Genomic DNA, 20,415 nt, shown 5'->3' with positions numbered 1-20,415 from the left:
TAATGTGAAAAATTATTATAACAAATGAGAGGAAGAATATTCAAGCTGGAGAATGGGAGGGAGCAAGTGTAAGATCTATCACGATTGCTAGAGACATTTCCAGAGGCTAAGGAGAGCAAAGGTTGAACGGTTAGTGACCTTGGCCAATTAAAATAGCTCAGAATGTCAAGAAGAATCTCTCAGCCCCAGTGCTGTCTCAGCTATCACCTGGACTGACATTGAGCTAGAAATAGCTGATCTCAGCAAATGACCCCTTATGTAAATTTTAATGCCAAAAATATACCACCAGTAAGCAACCTTTTAGGTGATTTTTTAAAGGACATATGGATCACAAGGTAAGAACTTTAGCTAGGGATGTGCAGAACTTCTCTGCAGAATTCCACTACTTTCTCAAAACTAAAACTTGTTTTAGTTTCCTCAACATTCCTTTGATGTTATTTTTCTTGCTGTGTGGAGAATTTCTTCATAAGCTCTGGATTCCTGGTAGGATATGCTGTGTTGGTGAGAAGCATAAGATAGTCATAGCAAACTCTGATTAACAACTTTTGATTGTTTTTATTATGGATAGATAGATAGATAGATAGATAGATAGATAGATAGATAGATAGATAGATATTGTCCTGAGTCGTAAGGAAGAAGGGTGGTACAGGTTGAGTATCCCTAATCCGGACTTTTGAAAACTGGAATGCTCCAAAATCCGGAAACCACCACAGCGTGTGCCCGCAGCACCGACTTGACATTATTTTCACATTGAATCTGAATTCCATCTCCACCTAATATGCCATGTTTGAGTCTAACATGACCAGCAACATTATTGTGTTGAAAATCTTCTCGCAATTAGTGTTCATTACATTTGCAGCTACCTGTAGTTATCGTCAATTCAATACTTATTTGTTTTTATACTTTAAATAAAACCTAAAATAAATTTAAAATACAGTGTACAGTAACCTTTCATGTTTAGACTTGGATCCCATGCCCAAGATATCTCATTACAGTATGAAAAAATTCCAAAATCTGGAAGAGTCCGAAATCTGGAACACTTCTGGTCCCAAGCAGTTCGGATAAGTGATACTCAACCTGTACATACATTTTAAACAATACATACATTAAAAACTGTTTGCACTTACAGTATGTTTTCTATGGGTTGCAGTTAAGAATGTACATAAGAACTCTGATAAGTTTTGTTTAATTCAATCAAGAATATCCAAATTTGTCCTGAAGTTTTGCTTCAGGCAGAATGTGATAGCAAATAAAGCTTTAGCTGCTCTGAAGTAACTGAAAGTCCATTGGTCAAGATGGTTTAGCCAGGCTGAGTAAACCACTATATTAAGCAAATTACAGAGCAGGGCCATGGCAATACATGGACTTCTGTTTTGAGGTCACTATCTAAGAATTTCCTAACATGAGAGATTATATTCTTCTTGCACTAGGTTATTGGGGGGGGGGGGAATACTTGTAAGTAAAAAATCAAGTTTCCTTTGTCCTTTCTCACAACCCAGAAGAAGCAGTTTCTGTATTCCCAGCTGTAGGGAGTATCTATTTGAATGCAATGCTAGCAGCCTGACCAAAATGAAGATCATATGGAGCTGCCTTCTGTGGAATCAGACCATTGCTCTATCTAGGCCAGCATTGTCTACTTTGATGGGAGGCCCAGCCTCCAAAGACTCAAGTAGAGATCATCTCCAGTTGTGCCACCTGAGACCTGTTTAGCTGCAGATGCCAGAGACTGGACCTGCAACCTTCTTCATGCAAAGCATGTGCTTCATAACTAAGCTACAGGCTACCCCACATTAGAATACTGTCTGTGTTCTAGGAAGTTCAGGAACATGTCAGAATATTATGGGCAATGGTGAGGAACCATGGAAAAGGGATTGTTTCTGTTTCTGGATGCTATTAGAGGGGGAAACCAAAAGCTGTGTGTGAAAGAGACTTAGAATGTGGCTCAGATAGGGATTGATTGGGGGGAAAACCCCATTTTCCCAATTATGTATGTATATGATGGCAATCAGCAAGTGAAAGGAAATCATTAAATTACTTCGTATGTGTGCATTCAATGCATTATGGATTTCAGATCTATCACACATTGAACAAGTTTCAAAAATCTGGCTTACTGATAAGCACGTGATAACAGAAGGCTGGGTTGACCCATGGTTACCCATGGTGGTGGAATGGGCACATCCACCCACTTATAATATAACATATTACACAGCAGCTTTGCATGAAGGGCCATATGCAGAAAAGCAAAATCGAACCAGGAGGGGGAAATTGGGTGAATCAGATCTCCATCTAGAGAGATCCCAAATCACTTATCATGTTATACTTCTACGACTACTACAAATATTAATATACCGCTTATAAGCATGGTGAAAAGCCACTTTACCATGGGAAGAGGATTAATACTGGATGGGTTTTCACGAGTCACACAATGCCAGTGAAACAAGAAAGGGGAGATTCCTGAGGTGTGCATGCTTCCAATTTCAACTCATAAATTTTTGGTCAATCCAACTTTTAACGAAGATCAGCAACATTATATCAAAAGCTAGATTACCAATCTCTGTTAAATGTCAAGTTGGTGCAGTGCTAATCCAGGATTGCTGAAAATTTCGGGGTTATTACAACCAGAAATAGGGAGTGTGCATGCTTCAGGAATCTCCCCCTTTTCATTTTGCCAGCATTGTACAAGTCATGAGAACTCACCCACTTTGGGTATGCATGTGAGACTGTTCCAGATTAGGGGTGTGCCCAAAACCGCCTGGCCCGGTTCGGTTCGAGTTTGAACCCAACCCAAACTGCACCAAGCCAGTTTGATTTTGGCCCCCTTTGAACCCCCTGTTTGGTTCAGTTTGGTGTGGGGGGGTTCGTCAAACATGAAAAAATATTTCCCCCTTTTTAAAAGCTTACCCCCTCCATGTGGTCTCCAAGGTGGTAGTGGGGGGTTGTTGAGGTTCCCCCTCGCCCTGCTGACCTTACTTTTTTGTAAAAGACTGGCTGGTTCATGACCCAGGCAATGCAGGGTCCCACTGCACAGGCACAGCAGCCTCCAAAATGGCTGCTGTGCCAGGGGAATAGGCCTGGAAAAGGCTGAAGATGCCCAAACTGGGTGGTTTTTACAAAAAGCAAGGCCAGCGGGGGAAGGGGAAACCTCAATGGACCCCCATCCCCAACACCTTGGAGAAGACCCTTGGAGGGGGTAAGTTAAAAAAAAGATTTTCCCCCACCCAAAAATGTTCAATGGACCCCCCAACTGATTGTGTGTGTTCATCCAGGGTCAAGCTGATCCAGGGGTAGTTTGGCTCAAACCTGAACCTTCAAACCGAACCAGTTTGATATCGAACTGGTTCAGATTCGAACCTGTTTGCTCACCCCTATCCCAGATTCACAAACATCCTGGATTTCCATTTGATGACATCAAAATGTCAACGTTCATGGGGAAGGATTGCTTAAAACAAATGTATCTATAGCCTCTCCTCTCTTACCCTGTCTTGGTGCTTGATTACACAGTATTGGAATTTGACTTGCACTGAAATTATGGAATGATGGTCCAATTTGGTCAATTGCAGAAAACACTTCCAAGATTGCACTGGAAAGATAAATATGCTGCTATGCTGAAGCCCTTAGACTATATTTTAAAGCTTACAAAGAGATTTAAATTAGGCCCTTTCTTCAGAACTTCTGAAGTTGATCTTATAGTTGATATGAAGCTCTTGCTGTAATTTCTGAAATTCACAGTTACTTACATTTAATGATTAAATGAGGTGAAGCCTCTCTTTTGCTAGAGGCATGTTGGCCCCAAGTTATTTTGTTCTCTCTCTCTCTCTCTCTCTCTCTCTCTCAAAGTCAGCCTCTAATTTTAAAACTGCAATTTATTACGGATGGCAGGAACAGCATCTTGATGTTTGTGCCTGCAAATCACTGATAGGAGAGTGCATTCCACAAATGGCCATGTTTCAAAATTATAGGCATTTAAGCATTAAAACAGAGCCCTGGTAGAATGTTCTTAAAAGATGTAGGGTTTTTTTGGGGTGGGGGGGATTATAGAGAATTAATCATTGTTTCTCACAGTGCTGTACATTGTAAAAAATACGTTATTTTGAACTGTAGACATATAGTAGTTTTAAAAAAAGAAATGGAACAAAAACACATTTATGTTGAATTTCATTTATTTTTGTGGAAAAAGAAAATAGCAGTTACAAAAAGAATAGGAGCATGCAAAAGCTGTCTCTTGTTTTTTGTGCTTAAGAGGAAACAAGCATGTTCAGGACACTTACTCACAAATGCAGATATAGCTTTTTCAATGAAGATATAAATAACTGGTGTGCATAGAATACATATCATCATTTGCAGTTGACATGTAGCCGATTGTGGTTACTCAGAAGTCGATGTGTTCTTGTTCCACAAGGCTTACTTTCAGGTAGGTGTGCATAAGACTTCAGTTTTAATTGAGCATCACATTCCCTATTCATAAGTATATCTCTCTAATAAACAGTGTTATGCAGATCTGAATCACTGCTGCATATTTCATACATAATTGGCTTGATTACCGTCTTAAACCCCTTGCCAACTGGACAATGTGGCACTTCTTAAAATAGTGTCTTTCTTATATTTAGCAGGGGGAGAACAACTGTCCTGTTCAGCCCAGTATAGCATCCCTCCAGGCCAGTGGCTATTGCTGTTCTCTCTCTCTTTCTCTTTTATATTGTGAGCTCATTTGGGACAGGGACACACAAAATAAATAGGAACAGCACAGAATATCTTCCACTTGCAAAATGCTATTTTTCAGGTTTCAACCAAGTTCTCTTTAAATGCTTGGGAAGAATCAAAGACTTGATCCAGCTCTCTGCAGTTCCTGCCACTGCTGCTACCACTTTTGCCTGAGATTATGAGCAACTAAAGTCTGTCAGTCTGGACAACATTCAGTTACAAGCAGAAGGCAGCAGCGTTATAGGAGCAAACAGAACTCTATTGGGTCTTTCTGTCTATAGGAGGAGAACTGGTCTACAGGCGGAGAGCTGGTCTTGTGGTACCAAGCATGACTTGTCCCCTTAGTTAAGCAGGGTCCACCCTGGCTGCATATGAATGGGAGACTAGAAGTGTGAGCACTGCAAGATATTCCCCTCAGGGGATGGAGCCACTCCGGGAAGAGCAGAAGGTTCCATGTTCCCTCCCTGGCATCTCCAAGATAGGGCTGAGAGAGAGATTCCTGCCTGCAACCTTGGAGAAGCCTTTGCCTGTCTATGAAGACAATACTGAGCTAGATAGACCAATGGTCTGACTCAGTATATGGCAGCTTCCTACGTTCCAATGTCATCTGACAACTACTGAACCTTTTGGCCACTTGTCATGCTGCATGTCAGCAGAAAGCAGGTCAGCAGTTCCGTTCTCCAGCAAGTTGCCACAGTGGGGAAGAGAGCTCCCATCGGCCTCGTTCTCACAATCAAAATAATGCCAGGTAACAGGTAAATCTGATATCCCCATGGTGTACACACTCCTGCAGAGCATGTCATGAAAATCTGGAAGTTTTAGTTGATCCCCAGTTGGCGCTGCACCAACTCAACATTTAACCCGGAAGTTAATCTTAGATCTGAACTCAGTTTGCTAATTTTGGTTGAATGTCAGTTAGCTGTGGCATTGGTCCAGATTCTCACCACATGCTCCACAGGAGCATGCACGCTTTAAGAATTTCAGATTTACCGGTTACACGACATTGTTGTGATAATGAGAACTGGTCCTATTTGTAATGCCTGATATCATACAATCATCTATATATATAATTCTCCTGGGTGTGCCCAGGAGAAATGCGTCCCGGCAGCCCAGCTGATTGGCTGGGCTGCAGGGGGCGCCTGATAGGCTGGCAGCACACCCAGGAGAATTCGCTTGCTGGGCGGCTGCGGAGGCAAGGCGGCGGGCCCAGGGCCGCGGCGGCGGAGCCCAGCGAGGCGGTGGGCCCAGCAAGGTGGCGGCGGCCCCGGCCGTGAGGCGGGGCGAGGCGGCGGGCCCAGAGCGATGGTGGCGGGCCAGGCCATGGTGGCGGGGCCCAGCGAGCGGCGGGGCAAGGCGGCGGGGCCCAGCGAGGCGGTGGGGCCGGGGCCGGCCGCGGAAACGAGGCGGCGGGACTGGCCAGGCCGCAGAGGCAAGGCGGCGGGCCTGATGGCGGCACTCTGGGGCCGGCCGCGGCATCGGCGGCGGCACTCTGGGGCCGGCCAGGCCCGCTGGCGGCGGCCGCACTCTGCCCCGCCGGAGACGGGGGGCGGGAGGAGAGAGAGAGGTAGCCTGGCCTGGCCGGGCCCGGCCGCGGAAGCGAGGCGGCGGGACTGGCCGGGCCGCGGAGGCGAGGCGGCGGCGGCCGCACGGGTCAGCTAGTAAACCTATATTCAGGCAAAGATTTAATGAATTGCTACCCACCTTTTTCATTAACATTCCAAGTGGCTTATAGGTAGAAGATAAAGAACATGCACATGATTGCATTGTACTCCTTAACATAATTTTTGCAAGGGATTGACAATTTAAACAAACAAACAAACAAAACCCCCTAGTTTAGTTATTTGGGCCAATTTCACTAATCCAGGCCACAGATGTGCCTTGCAAAGACACAGACTTTCAGATTCTTCTAGAGTCAGTAAAGTGTAGCCAGAAATATAACACAATCATGATGTTCTTTTGCATGATCACTTACTCTTTAAAAAAAATTCATTCATGTAAATAAAAATATCTTAATATTTGCCAGTCATAATTCTGCTCTCTCCATATACTTTGTTAACACAATGTTTTTGTCTTTGAGCATTGAGATTCTTGGCAAACACTGGAGCTCACAGTTTATTTCAGAAATCTCTTGGAACAGAATGTATGTGTGTTTGTGTCTGACATTGCAAACCTTGATGTGTTTGCTATAATATTTGGAACAAACAATAGTTCGCTATGCAGCTGTGGTTAGCAGCTGTAAGCCTCAGGAATTCAAACTTGATACTCAGTTCCAAATTTCAAATGTGAACCTTAGATTCCACCCCCCACACTTTTCAGCTGCTGAAAACCAAAGTTTTTTTTTAATTCCACCCACCCCTGCATCCAAACCCAAATCAGACCAGTTTACACAATCAGCAAAATCAAGCAGTAAAGCATGACTCTATAATTAACTTCATTCTACCAGTAGAAAACTGAATGTTTGAAGAGTTGAGCCTAGACTTATCTTTGTTGTGCTAGTTTTCTATGTTCAGAAATGTTTTTTTGGGGAAAGGGGGGAATATGCAAACATGGAACCCCCTATGCCATCATTACCTGATGCCTATCAGGGGATTGTGTTTGTTGTAGGAAATGGCCAATACTTTTGACTCTACATGTTAAGGAAGAAATAACAATGGTGATTCATACATACATATACATCACTTGGTATTTCATCACTGAACCTGGCTATATGTTATGCTCATCATAGTCTTCTTCAGGTGTTACTCTCCATGCATTCAGAAAACATAAGAAGAGGGAAGAGGCAGTATGAAATACTTGACATCTATGCACCAGTTGGACACACCCTTGGACAATTAATCAATCCTTTATTACAGTCATCGACCAGCAGAGCACAACAAACATTAAGGGAAACAAAACAATTGGTTTACAATCCATTAAACTGAAACAATATCTAAGACAGATTAACCAACTGTTGACAAATTTTACAAGCTATAAAACAGAGTTTTGCGACATTTAAAGTAATTAAACCCATGGGCATTGCTTAGATTAAGTGTTTGAAGAGAGCAGTGCCATGTGTGGGAAAGTTTGTTCCATATAACATGAACCCAAAGGCTGAACATGTGGATGTTCAGGAACAAGGCCGGTAAATCATCAGAGTGAGAAGTATGTCTAGCCAGCATGTCCCATTTGCCCCCCTCAAGCAGTCAGGCATAAGGGCTGAATAGGACTCATGAAAACCAGCCAGCCTTAGACTGTTCAGATTGGCCCAGTTCAGGCATAATATGGAACTGAGGGTCCAATGGGCCTGGGGTTCTGTTCCACTCCCCACCCCCCACGTCCCTACCTGTCCAAATTTGGACGTAAGCGCTGGCCTTCTCTCTGCAGTCTTCGAGACTGCAGAGAGGAGAGAGAACTGACTGCTGGGCTTCCTCCTTTGATTGATGGATAGCTACAGCAGCCAATCAGGATGGAGAGAGGGAGGAGCTTCCTTGCATCTGAAGCCAGAGATACTTACTAGCTGTCTACCAACATCTGAAGAAAGCTTGGGAGGGCCTTGCTTTGGTCACACTGGGAGGATAGAAGATTTCATTATCCAGTGAGTTTTTACCTTTCTGTTATCTCTAGTTATCTTGCTCAGATATTTCACCTCTGCTGCTTCCTCTTCAAATGCCAATGAATACAATGGATATTTATATACCACTTTTCAAAAAAAAAAAAAAAAAAGGTTCCCAAAGTGATATACATAGATATTTGAATTTGAGGAGGGTCCAAGATGGCGACCAGTCAAGTAAAAATGAATAAATAAAAATTAAATGAGCCAATGAAGCAAGACACGGCTGGTCCATACTTGGAGAGGTTTAAGGGGGCAAGTTGATTCAACACTAGTCAGAGGTAGAGTGTAGTGCTGAGCCCAGATTACCTCTCCTAGGCTCTGCCTCCCTGCCAAGAAACTGGAAGCCTTATAGGGGAAACCTTTTGGAAGTCTGTCTCCACTCTATTTACATAGGAACATAGGAAGCTGCCTTACTGAGTCAGATGTTTGGTCCATCTAGCTCAGCTCCTACCAAGCTTGTTGCCATGCCAATACTGGCATGCAGTTACTGGGGTGTGTGATGGTGTGGGAGAGGCTCTGCAGATGCTGTTTCAGGGAGGGAGCTAAGTTAGGGACACTTGCTCTGGGGCTCTCTTAGTTTCTAGTCTGGTATCAAGTTTCAGGACTGAGGCTGGAGCTGCCTCCTCAGCATCTGACTCAGAGTTGCTGCTGTGAGTGTAGGCTGTGACAGTCTGGGCCAATGACACCCAACTGTTATGGGTGAGTGAGGTGAATGAGACAACTAAAGAAGGGGAAAGCCTTCAGAAGTAGTAGCTACTGGGCCCACATGATATTCTTATCCATGGTAACTGGAATAGTCATTGTAGTCATAATCACTGCTGTTCTCATTTCTGCAGTTCTTCACCAGCTAACAGATAGGAAATTGTCTTGAAAAGAGATGCATGGAGTATTTGCCAGGTGCTAATCCATCAACAAAATATCCCTAAACAATGACAGCGAAAGAATAACAACATCTGCTCAAACAAATGATTTATGAAGCTGGAAGTTTTCATGCCAGGGTATGCTTGCTTTGTGTTTATATAGAATGCTCTGCACCCCCAAGCCAAGCAGAAACAAATACTCAGGAAGCACATGGACCAGCTGTTTCATGACATTGTCTGTCTATCACAGGAATCCCTTTTCATCAAGTTATTATCCTAAAGGGAAGGCGAGAAGATGGTGGTAATGAAAATGCCGCATTAGGCTGGTATCCTATACATGCTTAGTTAGGAGTGAGTCTCATTAAATCCAGCAGGACTTATTGCTGAGCAAACAGAAATGTGATTGTGTCTAAAACAAGGAGGAAGTGTAGCCCTGTTCAGACATTATGTTGTATGACTGTACAAATGTCTGTATGCTCACACATGTTTTTGTGTGAATGACTGCACCTATGTTCAGTTTAAAAGTGAACCAGGATACAGATCAGAAGCATACTTCAGGAAATGTGTTCAACATAACACGTGATTGACTGTATCTGTGTGCAGATCTGTACCTGTTTACACTGCATACTTGATGATACATAACTTATGGATGGGGCTATTGTCAGCAGCAGTTCCCGATCCATGTCAAAGTGGTTTTGGAAGACAACAGCAGCACTACAAATCTTGGGCCTGAAAGAAAAGAAATCCAGCCTGTTGAGACTGCCATACTCCTCACCATCAGCAAAAAAGAAAAAAGAAAAAAAAAAGAAAAAAAAGTGGTTAAAATAATGTATTAATGATATTGGTAAGAAGGACATAGAGGCGACCTCACTGCACTGATACTTCGGTTGGATGTAAACTTGGCTGGACCAAAAGTAAAGGAAAAACACCAATGCCAGGGGTGCAGCCTCTACACACAGCCTCATCTGTTTAGGGCTTGGAGTAGAGAGTGGGAATACAAAAGACTCAAGTAGACTCTTGTGGGTATTATCCATCAACTTCCCCTGAATCTCACTGGCTGCAAACAGTGGCATAGGGAAGGCATAGGCAGCCCGTGTTCAAGTCATGGGCCACCCGCCTCCCAACAGCAGCAGCCCCCTGCACAGTGCCCCTTCTCCTCCACCCCCCTGTGCAGCCCTGGGGTAGGCCGCCCTGCCCCTGCTGCTCAGCTGGCTGACATCGATTTGAAAGGTTGGCACAGACACTGAGTGCTGCGCTGCCCACTCAGCTGGCCGTTGTGAATGCATGGCAGCTAGCTGAGCAGTGTGGGCAAGGCCGCCTACTCTGGGCTGCTCAGTTGGGAAGGCTGCCACTGCCATGCAAAAGGGTGCGGCCATCGGTGAGAGAAGGGGAAGAAGGGGGCGACTACTATGACCCCATGAAGAACTGGTGGCAGCCCCGGCAGCAGCTCTGCACAGGTTCTCGGAACCGTGCACACAATCACAGCTCTGTCCCTGCCTGCAGGCTTCTGCTGCTCACCCTCCTGTCCTGCACTGCAACTGTCCTTAGAGGTCCCTCATATTTTCCAGAGAGGAACAAACAAAGAAAGCTGAACTCAGGCCTTAACATTCACCTTACTTGGACAGGACTGGCATTAGTAGAGAGCTTCGAAAATGGAGCTGCCGATTGCCTAACTACTTTTGGGAATGGGCTCTGGCAACAGTGCTAAGCACTCTGTCCTAGTCCATTTGGGATTATTTTCAGTTCATGTTAGTTCCCATACGGAACAAACATCAAATACAGAAATGCTGATGGATCTCTGCTTTATTTTTTTCCATTCCAGAAGGTAAAATATTCTCTTTTTTGCTTCTTGCTAGTTTTCAGCCACAGGTGAATCTTGCTCAGCAAGGGACTGCTCTGTGAGAGTGAAAAAATGGGACTCGTATGCCACAGTGAAAGGGCATAAAGGGGAGAACAAGTCAATTTTCTTTGTCAGGACACATTTAACGTGGTATTAAAGAGAACACCATAGGTCAAAAGGCAGAGTGACCTTGTGTTAGAATACTATAAGCACTTTGGCCTGCATTTGATTGAATAAGCCTGTGCTTAACAAATGGAAAGAACTGATACCAAGAGGAGGAAATAAATAATCTGTGTATGCATTAGAGATCCTGCGACCTGGAAAATAGTTTATTATCCAGAACAGGTAGTAAATGCAAGTTCTGTAGTGAGAAGATGTTACAACTGCTAGCATTAAGATTTGATGCAAGTTCGGGTTTGCTGTATATCTAGAATTATGACTCCAATAGTAAAGCAGAAAGAGGGATAAATTGTATCCTTCTCTGTAAATCTTAGCAAGGAGGCAAATATTTTCTAGGAATTTGTAATTTCCATTCAACAAGGTGAAGCAAATTATATCATCAGATCCTTCATTTGTTGTTGTTGCTGTGGTGGTGGTATAATAATAATAATAATAATAATAATAATAATAATAATAATAATAATAATAATTTCTTGTTTACACAGTCAGACAGGTGTTATTGACTGGTTCATTTTATCCAGACATTGAGTCCTTCCCAAGGACCTGGGATGGCTGAATTTTATTGTCAATGTTGTTGCTGTTATTATAGATATCGTCGCAGAACATAGGCTGTTCCCAGTAAAGTGTTTTTTGTAATTGGCTGATGGTGATTTCTGTGGCCTCTATGGTGTTGAGGTGCTCTTCAAGTTGTCTTGGAATTGCACCTAGGGTGCCAGTTACCACTGGGATTATTTTGGTCTTTTTCTATTTTGACTTGTTTTTCTTTCTTCTCGACTACAGTTATATCTGGTGTATTGTATGGCAGATGTTTGTCTGTTTGTAGTCCGAAGTCTCATAATATTTTTGCATCTTCGTTTTCTACCACTATTTCAATGTTATGGTCCCACCAATTTTTGGCTACAGGTAGCTTGTATTTTTTGCAAATGTTCCAGTGTATCATCCCTGCTAACTTGTCATGCCTTTGTTTGTAGTCAGTCTGTGCAATCTTTTTATAACAGCTGATTAGGTGGTCCACTGTTTCATCTGCTTCTTTACAAAGGCAGCACTTGCTGTTTGTTGAGGATTTTTCGACTTTTGTTCTTATTGCATTTGTTCTTAGTGCCTGTACTTGTGCAGCCAATATTAAACCCTCTGTTTCTTTCTTCCAGTTGCCATTCTTAAGCCATTGCCAGGTCTTGGTGATGTCTGATTTTCCACTTATATTGTGCAAATATTGACCATGCAGGGGCTTATTTTTCCATTTTTCTTCTCGGTTCTTGACTTGTTCTTTCTTGTAGGCCTGCTTTGTTTCATTGGTGTTTTATAGTTTCTTGTTATTGACCATTTGAAGTGCATCTTCTTCACTATTTTTTATGTATTCTTCAAGCCTCTTTTTCTCCTCCTCTACTGTTTGATGGACTTGCAGCATTCCTCTTCCACCTGAGCTGCGAGGGAGGTATAGCCTATTGACATCACTGCGGTGGTGTAGAGCATGATTGATGGTCATGATTTTCCTAGTCTTACGATCTAGCATCTCTAGCTCTGCCTGGGTCCAGTCTATTATTCCTGCAGTGTATCTGATAATAGGTATATCCCAGGTGTTTATTGCTTGTATGGTGTTCCCACCATTGAGTTTGTACTTTAGGATTTTTCTAAGCACATACATGATCCTGCAATCAGGGTTAAGGGTATGCTTGCATGGTTAACCTCAGCTAAAGATCAGGGTAAAAAGCTAGGCAGTGGCGGGATCCCTGCTGTAGCCACTTAAGATTGTCAGTTGCCAGTAGGAGACAAAATAAACAAACTCCAGTTTTCTATCACTTATGGAATGTCATCAAAAGATTCTTATGATGAAATTCAAAAAACCTATCATTTTGTGGCTAATGTGCTTTATACCATATGGGTTTTGTTAGTTTCCTTGAGCATGCTAAAGGAAAATCGGGGGTGCTTGGGGGAGATCACAAAGAAGCAAAGAATCCCATGGCACTTTAAAAACATAATTAATTTATTGCAACATGAGTCTTCATAGTCTACTTTTCCAAATACACTAATTAAAGAGGGGACGTATTGGATATATTCCTGAAGGAATTTCTCATGGTCTCAGACAGAATGGTTTTATCTTCCATTTTTTAAAACCTTCCCTTTCAAATTCTTACAGAAGTCTGTTGAACATGATCAGGACTTTTGAATTTTGCTTTGGATACAATCCAGTGACCAATCCTGAGGGCCACCTCATGCTTTGCTACTTACAGGAGCTCTTCTCATGGTCACTGAGAAGAGCTCCAGGGCTGTGGGGGAGAGGGGGTTACACTTACTCTCCTGACAGATGATCCTCCTTGTTTCCCTGGGCAGGCGGATCGCCCGCCAGATGACTGGCAGCTGCTCCCGGCAGCTCTGGGGCTTGGGGTGCAGGGAGGTGCCACCATGTGTTGCCCTGCCCCCTGGAGCCCCAATAATGCACCACACGAGTCCTCAGTGCATTATTGGGACTCCCCCTCCAACCAAGTGTGCCAGTGGCAGCTGCAATTAGCCGCAGATGACACATGATCAAATAAATGAGATTAAGGGAGCATTCACTCCCTTAACCTCATTTTAGAGGGAGGCTACTTAGGCGGGTTTGCTGCTGGGTAGCCACTGGGGTTGGGCCTGATCCCACCAGTTCACTTGTGCTTGCCAAAACAGGCTGGGCTCCCTTTGCCCAGTTTTCCACACGTGTGTGAATAGCCTCACAGTCTATTCCTGGCAAGACCGATGTCTGAGAGTAGAACATGAGTAGAACATGAGGCAGCTGAGGTGGTCTGTACCATCTGGGGAATGAATGCTCATGATTTTTTTTTCAAGGTCTGCACCCCTAGAGATAGAAAATAGGTGATTGCACTGCATTATCTTCAGCTGCATTGTGTTATCATGTTTTATTGTCCTGACAATCAAGGCTGAAGTGGCCAAATTCATCGTGGTGTTTTAAAAGCTTTTAAAAACACAAAAACTACTATGAAATTTCATTGATGTCAGAGGAAATGAAATGAAAAAGAATGTCTTCCAGAGATTACTCCATGGAGAGAATACAACAATTTTTCATTGTTACTGTAACCCTGGCACTAATCCTTTCCTCTGTGCAAAAATAACTGTAATTTTACTGCAATTGTTTGGGAGTGGGGATAAAGAAGGGGTGATAACACAGAGAAAGCTGTATAAGTACAACCATGTTATCACAGATTTCCCATCTTTAGTGGGGTAGAAGTTGCCAGAAACCATGATGAGCGTCCATCCCCTGAGATGGTACCAATAGCCAAAATTTGTGGTCCGGCTCATGGAATATAGCAAACTAGCTTCTCCACCCCACCCCACCCTGCCTGGCTGTGATTTCTGGCCAGCTTTCAAGCTGGCCCATCCCCTCCTCTTGCCTGCCGCCTGCTCCCAGCAGCCAGGCCTGTCTGTGCCTCCTCATCCTGGCAGCCAGGTCGGCCTGCCACCTCCTCATCCCGTTAGCCTGGCCAACTCAACCCACCGCCACCTCCTCATCCCAGCGACCATGCTGGGCCTCATCCTGGCAGCCGGGCCAGCTCACCGCCGCCGCCTCCTCATCCCAGCGGCAGTTTTCTCCCCGTCCCCATCGCTAGTCCGGCAGCTGCTCGTGAACTCTCATGAGAGCTGCCACACATGGGATTAGCGATGGGTATGCCTAGGGTATGCCTAATATATAGATGCCTTCACAAGCTTACACTCTTCTCCTTCCCATCTCATGGGTTGCCACTTTTTCCTGAAACAGAAATGATTGCACTTTAAACATCTACGTGTGAACACACTCAAAGAAAATGATGGTTTCTCTTAATCTGAAGGAAAGCCTAAGGATTCTAGAAGCTTGTCGAGTTCCTTGTTAAGGCCTGAATTCTACTCTAGTGTTTTTCTGCTTTTCTTGTCCTTTTCAGGAATCAAGAGTCTCCTGCACTGAAGTGTACAAAGCCTGACCCTGACCCATTTCTAAATTCTTGACTTTCCCTGTATGATATTTTGCCACAGTGGGACTAACAATACATTTAGCTTGAATTTCATTCTAGATGAAGTGCTGTAGCAATCCAGAGACTCCCTTTTCCCTGAATGATGCTAATAGTTTTATTGAAGCTCTTTTAGCTTCACTAAAGATGTTTTGCCAAACAGGAAATCTGCCCAACAGACAAAATTCAGTAACAATTTTAGATAATTTACTTCCCCCCTTTTCTCTTGTAGGTTTTTTCTTGCTTGAATGATACATAGGGGATTAACAAGAGGATTTTTGTCAGTTCTTTTTCACAGAACCAAAGGTATTTCTATTTCTGGTCACATTGTCCTGGGTTCATACGTAACACGAAACCAGAGACTGGCAAACCTGCAGTTTCAATTTGGAACTGTAAATTGCAAATGTTCTTAAAATCATGGCCAGCCAAACTCCAGTTGCAGGAGAGGGTTGCCCCTCCCTGCTGCTTGGCCACCAAAGCCAATCCCAGCAAGCTCCATGGTCAGACTGTGGGTAAAGCTTCAGCACATCAGTGGAGAGGCTGCCATTGGCCATGATCTCAAAGGGGGTGTGCCGAGAGTGTTTGGAGTGCATAGTGTGCCTCTGGCAAGGCAAGGGCATTTAACTCCCTTTAAATACCCTGACATGCTATGCCATGGTAGTGCTTCTTCTGGCAGTGTTAGCACCAGTGCCCCCCCCAAGAGCCCAGTACCCTGATAGTCCTGCACAAGCACAAAATCATGGGGGGCAGCTTGGGGGGCTATTTCTCTATTACTCTGGGAGAGGAGGGGGACTATGAGGTGAGTCTCACAATCAGTGAGACCCACTTTGTCCGGGTTTGTGGGGAGAGTGGGCTAAGCTCACACTCCCTGCAGACAACCAGGGCAGGAGCCCTGGGTGGCTGGATTGGCTGCCCACATGACTGCCTGCTCCATGATGGAGCTGGTGGGGCTGGGAGGATTGGGGGCCATGCAGCCCCTGGAAGCTCCAGCATACCCCCCAAAGTAGAAGGATCTGGAGGGCCCTTGCCCAACTTTCCAGTGAGAAAAATAGAACTTTGCTGCTCAAGAATCCCTGCTTGGGGCTGCCCTTTTCACCAGACCAGGAGCACCCCCGCAAAGCATTTGCACTGGTGGGGAACACACCATCTTCTGTGATGGACCTTTAAACCCATTCAAAACTCCCTGGTCTGGTCCAGCATTGTGTTGTATGAAGATCTGCTGGCATGGGGATTTGCAGGAGGGGGAGCCCCAGTTCCTCTCTGCCCCTGGACAGCAGGGTCACCCATTGGGGTTACATGGGCAAGGGTGGGTTGGCAGGGGGCATGTTCTGACAGATACTCAGCAGTATTCACTTGGACTGGGAAAGCAGTCTCTGGGTACCCATCCCTGTGGCTTTTCTCCATAGAGCATCCTGGCTTGATTTTGAGCACCTGGTGGCCTTGCACTCTCATGAGAGAGTGGTCATGAGATAATGGTACCATGGTATAATGGATGGCAAGTGCTCGGGTGCCATCTAGTAAATTTGAAATGAGTGCTCACATACAAGCAGTGTTGTGGATACAACAAGAGCACCTCAGAGCATCCCCACCTGCTCCTCACTGACAGTTCTTCTCATGAGTATGCCTAAGGACTGATAACAGCAAGAGGAAGGGACTGGGCCCTGCTTCCCCAACCTTTGCATGAAAAACTAGGATTCCTGCTTGCGGCTGCCTTTAAAACCTGACCACAGAAACCTCCCCCCCCCCATGCCAAATGTTCCCTTCCATGTGCTGTGATGGGGTGCCCTGCTTATGTTGCCACCTGGAGTGCTTGTGCTTGAGAACATACATCACTGTTGCTTGCTTCTCGGGGAGCAAAGCACTAGGTGCCCAACCTGTCATCCTATCCCCTTTTCCTCCTGCTTGCCAGATGGGGGTGGAGCAAGGGGCAGAGTTGGATTAGGGAATGCCCTTTGAGAGGATGGCAAGGCTGCATCCTGCAATGGGGTGTTATGGCATCCCTGTTGCCAGGCAACTCCATGGCAACATAGGTGACAGGAGGAGTGGGACTGGTTTTTCAAGAGGCAGCCAGTGAAAAGCGCCACTGGCATAGAGCAGCCGAGTCCCTGGGTGGGGCTGAGGGTGCCACCTCTATGATTGCTCTTTGGAAATTGGCACTAAACCGCAATCATGGCAGTGTCTGGAGTCAGATATAACACCTCGGTGGCCAAACCTCAAGTCTCGGCAGCAAATCTTTGTACAAACTGAAGGTTCAAACTGGAGTTTGCCAGGGCAAAGTGGAAGTCGCTTTTGCCACGAAACCATGGTTTCATGTGTTCAGATGTACTGAAGTTGCAACCTCTGCCATGCTTAACTCTGGTTTCACGTTACGTATGAACTGGGCCATTATGTTGAATTGGATCAGTTACATACAACCCATCCTATCCCTTAGCTGCTCTCTTCCATGTTTCCCCAATTGTGAGGTGCCAGAATTCCTGTCACAGGAAAGAAAGCTGGATTGAAATAATTCTCCAAGAATATTTCTAACTTCATATCTAGACTTGTTCCCAACCCTGGTTTTAGTGCGCCACTCAAACTAAGGAATCCTGAGACGTATCTCTGGCTCCTTCATTCCTATCATTTCAATTCTAGGCAAAGTCTGTCCTGTTCTCTAAGGCATTTTATCACTAGTTAGCTCTGGTACTTTTATCCCTTCTGTATAAATGATGTGATCAGCTGCAGGGTTTTTAAAAATAATTGTTCTGGTTTGGACACTAATTCATTTGACAAGGCTCCCTTGTGAGATGTGTCTGCCCCATGAGTGTGCATATCCTTTGCCTACTCCCAGCACACTAGGGCACCATTCTTTAATTGTGTGTACAAACTCTCTTGGTACATGTGCCCCAAGTACACCTTTAGTGTAGTACTTGTTTATGATGTTTTATTTTTTTTATTGACCAGTATGATTTATTAACTTATTGTTAGCCACGTTCAGACATATTTTGATATGGTTGGATTAATCTCTCTCTTCTTTTTGTCAGTTAGCCTACATGCTGAATCTGTGAAGTTGCATACAGCGTTCACTGTTTCTTTTCTTTTCTTTTGGACAGACCTCATGGCCCCCAAGACCAGTCCACTTGGAAGAGAAGAATTTAACAGGACAGTTAGTTGCAGTGACTGTGCTTATTTTATATGAGCATGGATAATCACAAACACTGTTACAGTGTGGATAAAGCAGATTAGGGGTTTAGAAATGTAAGGTTATTACCAAGCAAGAATGTGGATTAGAGTCCAATCATTGCTCATATTGTCCTGTCTTATTCTATGGTTGCCATGGGAATGAAAATGCCAACAATGATATGCCAGGGAATTTATATTGGACAAGCCATCAACCACTGGCAGAAAAGAAATCATCAGCCAGGATGGGCTACTTCAAATAATTGGAGGCTTCTGTTTTTGCAGCCAATAGTCTAGTTATGTTTCCCCTTCAGAATTTGCCCCCCCTCCCCTCTACCTTGTAAGACAATCAGTACATTCAAAATGCAGGCTTTTCAGAGGATATATTTAAAGAGGTTTCACAATGATTTGAAGAAAACTGGTTTGGCTTTTAAAAGAATTATTCAAACAAAATGATTTCTCAGAATGGAAAGCATTCTGCTATGTACCAATTCTCAGTCATGGGAAGCATGACTGAGAAGCATGTTTCAAGAATGGCAGCCCCCTGTGGTGAGATGGCCTAGATAGACCAGTTGATCAATAGATAGATAGATAGATAGACAGAGATAGAGATAGATGACAAATATTTATATACTGCTTTTCAACAAAAGTTCCCAAAGTGGCGCGCACACACAGCACTGAAAAATAGAATAAAACTCCAACTCATGTAAGGTAGATAGATTCATATTAATTCTATGTGCCACAGAGTCCACTTGACTCCAGATGGAACTGGGTCATCTGAAGAATTCTAATGTATGCTTATGGTTGCCTCTTTCTCAATAACCAAGATGACCAATCAAGGGTGTAGCAAAGTAATCATGATATTCAGTACAAGCTGGACCCTGTCCAGGGTCTCAGCTTGACATGTACTCAACCATACCAAATTTTCCATCTGATAGATTTTTAGGCTTGGAAAGATGGTCATCTGATCCAGTCCTTAGTTGCAAAGGAAAATCCTAGTCTGCTCCATAACTAGCTGCCAGATTAATCAAAGGAATCAGTCTATAGCAAGGATTCTCAATGTTGGGTCCCCAGATGTTATTGGACTTCAATTCCCATAATCCCCAGCCCCAGTGGCCTTTAGATGGGGATTATGGAAACTGAAGTCCAATAATATCTGGGGACCCAACATTGAGAATCCCTGATCTATAGCATGGATGGAGATTGCCTTGGTCAGCCTGATGGATGATCTCCAATTGGCTATTAACTGAGGGATTGTGCTGATCTTTTGGTGGCTTTCGAAACCATCAACCATGGTATCCTTGTATTGAGTATTTGCTGGTCTGTGACTGTATCAATAAAGATTGACTGATAGCTTGGGAGTGCCCCTGGATCCAAAATTCTCTCTGGTTTCTCAGGTTGAGGCAGTAGCCAGGAGAGCTTTTTATCCACTTCAGTTGATACATTGGCAACATCAATTTCTGGAGGTAAATGACCTTAAAACAATGGTGCATATGCTGGTAACCTCCACGCTTGACTACTGTAATGCACTCTACGTGGGGTGACATTTTGATACTAGCAGTATAATTTTCAATGACTTTCCTAATGATTCCAAGCAAGGAATTGGCCTTTTTCCACAGCTGTCATACATTGTGTCAACACTTCCAATGAGTTATCCACCATGGCCCCACAATCTCTCTCCTGGTCAGTCACTGACAGCTCAGACCCCATCATTGTATATGTGAAGTTGCGGGGGTTTGCCCCAATATGGATCACTTAACACTTGCTAACATTAAACTGCATCTGCCGTTTTATTGCCTGTTCACCTAGTTTGGAGAGATCCTTTTGCAGCTACCCACAATCTGTTTTGGACTTCAGTACCCTAAATAGTTTGGTGTCATCCGCAAATATGGTGACCTCACTGCTTACCCCAACTTCTAGATCTTTTCTGAACAAATTAAATAGCAGTGGTCTCAGTACAGATCCCTGGGGAATCCTATGGGCGTTTGGGGAAAAGATTAAAAAATTGTTTAGTATTGCCCACTTGACCATTTCTTTTGTGTTTTGGGTGGTAGGTAGCACCCATCATGCCCTACCACCCAACCCACTTTGGTGTCTCTAGGAGCTACCCAT

Source organism: Hemicordylus capensis, chromosome 4 (genome assembly GCF_027244095.1).
Source record: "Hemicordylus capensis ecotype Gifberg chromosome 4, rHemCap1.1.pri, whole genome shotgun sequence".
Taxonomy (NCBI): domain Eukaryota; kingdom Metazoa; phylum Chordata; class Lepidosauria; order Squamata; family Cordylidae; genus Hemicordylus; species Hemicordylus capensis.
Note: the sequence above shows the minus strand (reverse complement) of the source record.